This window comes from Rousettus aegyptiacus, unplaced genomic scaffold, assembly GCF_014176215.1.
Source record: "Rousettus aegyptiacus isolate mRouAeg1 unplaced genomic scaffold, mRouAeg1.p scaffold_m13_p_7, whole genome shotgun sequence".
Taxonomy (NCBI): domain Eukaryota; kingdom Metazoa; phylum Chordata; class Mammalia; order Chiroptera; family Pteropodidae; genus Rousettus; species Rousettus aegyptiacus.
Window position 1 is genome coordinate 11,449,190 of NW_023416310.1, and position 5,904 is coordinate 11,455,093.

Here is a 5,904-nt window from a genome sequence, read left to right on the forward strand (position 1 = left end):
AAAAGAGGCCCCATAGCGCTCCCCAGCCCCTTCCACCAGGTGAGGACACAGCGGGAAGGTGTCCTCTATGCATAGCGGGGCCTCTCCAGACACCTATCTTGGATATGATCAGGCTGCCAGCACCTTGATCTTGGACTTCCCAGCCTCCAAAACTATGTGAAGTAAGTTTCTGTCACTGACAAGGTACCCAGTCTGTGGTGTTATGTTACAGCAGCCTTACCAGACAAAGACAGGTGTGAGCTACACCAACCCCACAAGTCAGACTTACAGGTGAAGCTCAATAATCCAGGCTTAAAAGAGCCAAGCTGGGTCATTCTCGTTGTGTCCTGTTTGGTGTTGAGGGAGACGCATTTCTATAATGGGTCCCACAAATCAGTGGAGAACCTCATTATGAAGGCGCTTGCCCAGAGGGAAACCCGGGGGGAGGGTCTGACCTCACTGCCAGGCTCCTGTTAATCTCCTGAGGGCCCACTCCACAAGGTACAGTGCCCTCTTGCTGTGCAGCACCAGCTTCCTGGCCACCTCCATGCAGACGGCACTAAAACAGAATGTGGGTCCATTCAGCTTTCCCTAGAAATTCCAGCAACTGACTCCGATTTGCAAAGGCCTGTGGGGTTGCGATTGAAGTTACCTTGGAAACGTCTCGATGATGAATGGAAAGGACTTGAGTGGAAATCTGGGGACTGAAGCACAGCGTCTGCTTAGGCACTGCTTGTCTATTTGCTTTGTGCTGCAATGAATGCATAGCGTTCTCGTTCCCAAGGCTCTAGGGGCCCGTACACACTCACTCACTACTGCACTCCCTTCGTGTATGTAGACGCAGAGTGCACAATTGTCTACTTCAGACAAAACTGTCACATTATCAAGCTCTTTAGCATTGTCTTTTTCTAGAAAATCATGCGGGGAGCGAGTTGCTATAACTTAACTTCTTGCCACATTCTTACTGATAAATTATTTTGGTCTAACAATGCTTGATACTTTTTAAGAAAACATCATGCTTCTCGGAGCAGAATTATAGTCCTTTCTTCTGGCTCCACAATGAAGTGCATATCATACTGCTCACAAGGTGAACTAACGACACCTCATTTAAGATATGGGAATGAGGGGCCCAGTGTTGACAGTAGGGATTAAATGATCCAGAAACATCATTTTCCATGTGTCAAAAAAAGAAAAAAATATACATGAAGTCAGCCAGTGAAAGTCAGAGAGATAACCCCAGAAGTCTTTCATGGTTTGTCAAGGTCAGGGGCTATGCCCCCTAAACAATCACATACTGTGGCAATTTTCTTCTTGACATGTTTACAGTCACAAAATCCTTTCTGTCAATTGCCATGCTACCCTGAACAAGCCCAATCCCATCTGCTCTCCGAAACTAAGCAGGGTCAGGCCTGGTTAGTACTTGGATGGGAGACCACCTAGGAAGACCAGGCGCTGTAGATGTAAAAAATAAAAAAATAAGGTACTGTAAGGTCCTTGCAATCTGTGAGGTCAAACAAGGGTCTCCTCTCCTAAAACAACAACAACAACAACAACAACAACAACAACAAACCTTCAAAGCAAAATCCTTTCCATTAAGTCACTCTTCCATAGAGTCTCTACTTTCCAGAGAAATGATTCACAGATAATCAATTAATATTTCTCCTCTGTATCAAAATGGAAGCACTGCCATATTGTTTACTAACTTTCACCAGGAAGGGAGGATGTGAGACTATTCTTAGAAACTTAGTCTGGGCTGGTAACAGGCTCATTCTAAGAAGTACCATAAAATTAAGGAAGTAGAGCTAGCATTTGGAGACAGATTGAAGATTGCCTCTCCATTGCCTTCCTTGGAACATTTTAAACAGTATCAAAAGATCATGTTTATCTGAGCCTCTACTGACCTTCTCTTCACACAGCTGATATCACACAAGTCATATGAAGTTAATTTCACTCTTTCCAGCAATTAAAGATCCCCAGACCGATACTCTAGAACTCAGCATCATTATGACACACCTGTTTAACATCTTTCCCTAATTTTGGGCCCCATACTAACGACGAGGCCTATGCTTTGTTTCATTTTGAACACCAGTTGGATAACTGAATCCTTGCCTGGTAACTTCTACCAGAGTCTTTGGATGTGATCTAGACAGAGTAAGGAGCTCCCTTCTTGGGGCCCACTTGCCATCCAGGCCTTCTATGACCATAGAGTCCTTCTCTAGTAAAAGTCTGTATGTGAGCTCCTAAGGAAAGAAATGGTGCTTGCTCTTGGCCCCTGCATCGTTTCCCAGATATAATAGTATATTACACATCATATTATATAATAACTTTAAATTATTCGACCCCCAACTACTCACCAATTTTGGACTAATTAAGAGAAGACATCAAGTTTTATTCACTTTGGTACTAATCTTTTTCAACCGTGTGTCAAAAATGAACACACTCCTATGTCATCTGGCAAAAGGCCTTTAGATTTGCAAAATACATTAAAATGCATTTAGAAAGTATTCATGGCCAGAAATATGTGTGAAAATTAGATATGTGTTATTCTATTCATTAATTTATTCATTTGCCCATTACATAGTTATGGAGTCCCTACTACGTGCCAGATATTGTGAATATTTTTTATCTTATTTAATCTACTCACTTATGAACCTTTTACTGTTATGAGATACTTATCAAATATAAAGTAAATGTTTAAAAGAGACAGAAACCCCTGAACATTTAAAATATCTCATTATCAATAGCAAGTATGTCAATTCACTATCATAATCAAAGTATGAAAAAAAACCCACTATCACGAAATCTCATTTTTCATTCTTTTTTTCTAATCAAATCCATTGAGTAGTACTCAGGTATTCTTAAAGTGAATGCTGTTGGAATGGTCTCAGTTTATAAATAAAACCTTTCCTATCCACATTTTGCTTGAATTGGAATTTACTGTATTGTTACCAAAAGCAATACTACTTCACCATGGTTGAATAAAACACTTGCCACAGCGTCCTTAAGTGTAAGAGAAAGCCTTGTCGAAGCTTGGCTCACTCTCTGGAAGAAGAAATGTAAGCCTACACAGAGTTCAAGTGCACAGGATGAGTCTTGGTTCTCAACCAAGATAGGGTCACAGCAGCAGAGTTTACAAATAGGTCTGGCCTCTTATAGGAATGTCGTCAAGAGGCAGCCTTCCCGGAAGCTAGTCTTCCAGTAAAGAAAAAAAAAAATGGCCAGAATAATCAGTCTCTCAATGGCCATCTCATGGCGTTCCAGGCTCAGAGAAACAATTTCACAGGACACTAATCTCTCATTGATTGTGTCAAATTAAAGCAGGCTAACCAGAACTGACAGTAATTCATTCAAAACAAAGTGTTGGGAAAAATCAAAGCCAGGGCCTCTCCCCCTGCAAGCAATATAGACTTCCCTACAGTTTTTAATATATTAGAAATGGAAGAAAAAGTAATCTTAACAATAATCAGTAAAAAGATGATTAATTTATTCCCTCAGGATTTAGAAGCCTCCAATGTCTCCAATCCCATCATCCAATCTAAATGGTACAGTCCAAAAACCTGCACCCTATTCTTATTCTAGGGTTGTCCACAACCCACACCGACTCCCCCAAATTCAATATGAAACATATAAATCATCTCCCTGGAATGAGTCTCTCCTTCATTCTTTATAATTTGCTGTGTTCCACTTAACTTTCAAAGTGCATCTCAAGTCATATGTTCCCATAGTCACTACACCGACCACATCGCTAGACTCCCGTCCCTGAGAATTGGATGAGCCACACATAAACTACTCTGGCACCCATTGTCTAGCACTAGGTTCCGTATGTATGCTGTCCCTTCAAAGAAAGCACAATTCTTTCAAGGGTAGAAGCTCATACTAGTTTCCGAGGGATAAGGTAACAAATTATCACAACCTGGGTAGCTTAAAACAATAGAAAAGTGTCCCCTCAAAGTCCTGGAAGCTAGAAGTTCAAGATCAAGGTGTCAGCAAAGTCACACTCTCTCTGAAGGTTCAAAGGGTGAATCTGTTCCAAGCCTTTCTCTTAGCCACTGGTGTGGCCTGCAATCCTGGATGTTCCTCAGCCTGTTGCTGTATCAGTCTGATTTCCGCCTCCACCTTCACATGACCATCTTCCTTCTGTGTCAGTATCTCTCTGTGCGTCCTCACCTATCTTTACAAAATTTCTAGCCATATAGGATTTAAGGTCCACCCTAATATAATATGACCTCATCTTAATCAATTACATCTGCAAAAACCCTATTTCCAAATACATCTCATTCTAAGGTTCTGATTAGACATAAATTTGGGGAAGACGTTATTCAACCCAAGGAAGATATATACCCGCATCCTGCTTTTGAGGCTTAACATCCTTTTACTAGGAGAATTCAAGGATTCAGCTGATAATGATGACACTGTATTTACAGAGCTTGCTTTGTGTGAAGTGATGCGCTGAGCTCTGCAGGGGACCCTTTCAAGGACTGATTCAGCCACAGAAAGATAATAAAAGTGTACTCTTCCCATAAGTCTTGGTTCTTGTAAGTAAAAGCCAATCACTTTGTAATGGTAATTGCTTTTGACCTGCTCTTCTGAGAGGCCACTGGTAGGTACAATGGAGTACACTTGAGCAAAGTTTTAGTATAAGAGATCTGGGAATAATTAAGGCAAGGAGAGCGAGGAAAGGAAGCAATCATGGAAAAGGCTCATCTTAAAGCATGGGAAATGTCAAGTTGGATTCACTCTGTGTAAAGGTCAGCCCTAACATGCCAACCTTTTAAAATTTCATTTGAAAGACTCTGTTTAAAATATCATGCTACAAATTTGCTAAAAAAAAAAAATCACACTGGGAAAAACTTTTACATTGGCACAGAAGACAGAGATACCACATTAGAATACGAAATGAAATAAAGACAAAATACATATCCTGAATTTCCAGGGAAACTAGTGAAGACACACACAGAACTTTTAAATATCCAGGAAAATATTCTGATAGAGGAGAAGCAAGAAACAACAAACAAAACTCCATTAGTCTTGGAGTCAGAAAACTTGGTTTTTAGTTCCAGTTTGCAGTGTGTTGGCTTTGAGACATTCAGTCTCAAAGGAATTTCATCTTTCTCTAAGATGGAGTAATATTTGGCTTATATACTATAAATAATTCTCTTGTGAGACAAAGAAAAAAAAGATCTTATGTATGAAATATTTCATGGAATCATTAATCAGTCCATAAATACTCATGTTGATTTTGAGACCTTCGGATAAGCAGTTATATGGTATCTCAATGATTAACAAAGTTACAACCAAATATTGTCTGCCATTTTGAAATAAAACAAATTTGTTCTTGAGCAATGTCCTAAGGGATAAGCCCAAACTGGTTGCCTAGGAGAAGAGCATTTCACTAAAGGTTACACAAAATTGAAAATCACAATCAGACATTTAAAAATAGAATTTTAAACAGTGATTTAGTCAGGGAACCAGAAGGCATGCTGATTGAACACCTACTATGTGTTAGTGTTCTCTAAGATTGAAGGAGAAAAAGACCTGAAACAATTTAGTATCTCTGACCCTAAAAAAATTAGAATGCAGCCATATGTTATTAAAAAAAAATCAGTAAAATGTCAAGGTAGCATATGAAGAATATGGAGGCATGGCCAAAATAAGAGGTGGGTGATTTCAGAGTAAGGAGAGATCCCCATGGAGATAAATGTCAGGGAAACCTATGGAGGAACAGGCAGTGAACTAGACACTAAGAGGCGTCTCAGTGGCAAGTTTTAGTCCATATAATAAAACAAATACTTCAATATCTTGGAGGGAGTAGAGGTTAGAAGGAATGAGAGTGAGGAAAGAGGGAAAGAGAGAAAGATACTTTTGTTTTGATCCAGGGCTTTGCCATTTTAAGAACTCCTCTGTCACTGAGGTTATTATCCACAG

At 39.9% G+C, this 5,904-nt stretch overlaps 1 pseudogene; it reads left to right on the plus strand.

Annotated features, from left to right (window-relative positions):
- The first annotated feature begins 1,321 nt into the window (after nucleotides 1–1,321).
- Nucleotides 1,322–1,440, plus strand: LOC118606235 (annotated as a pseudogene).
- Nucleotides 1,441–5,904: the final 4,464 nt, after the last annotated feature.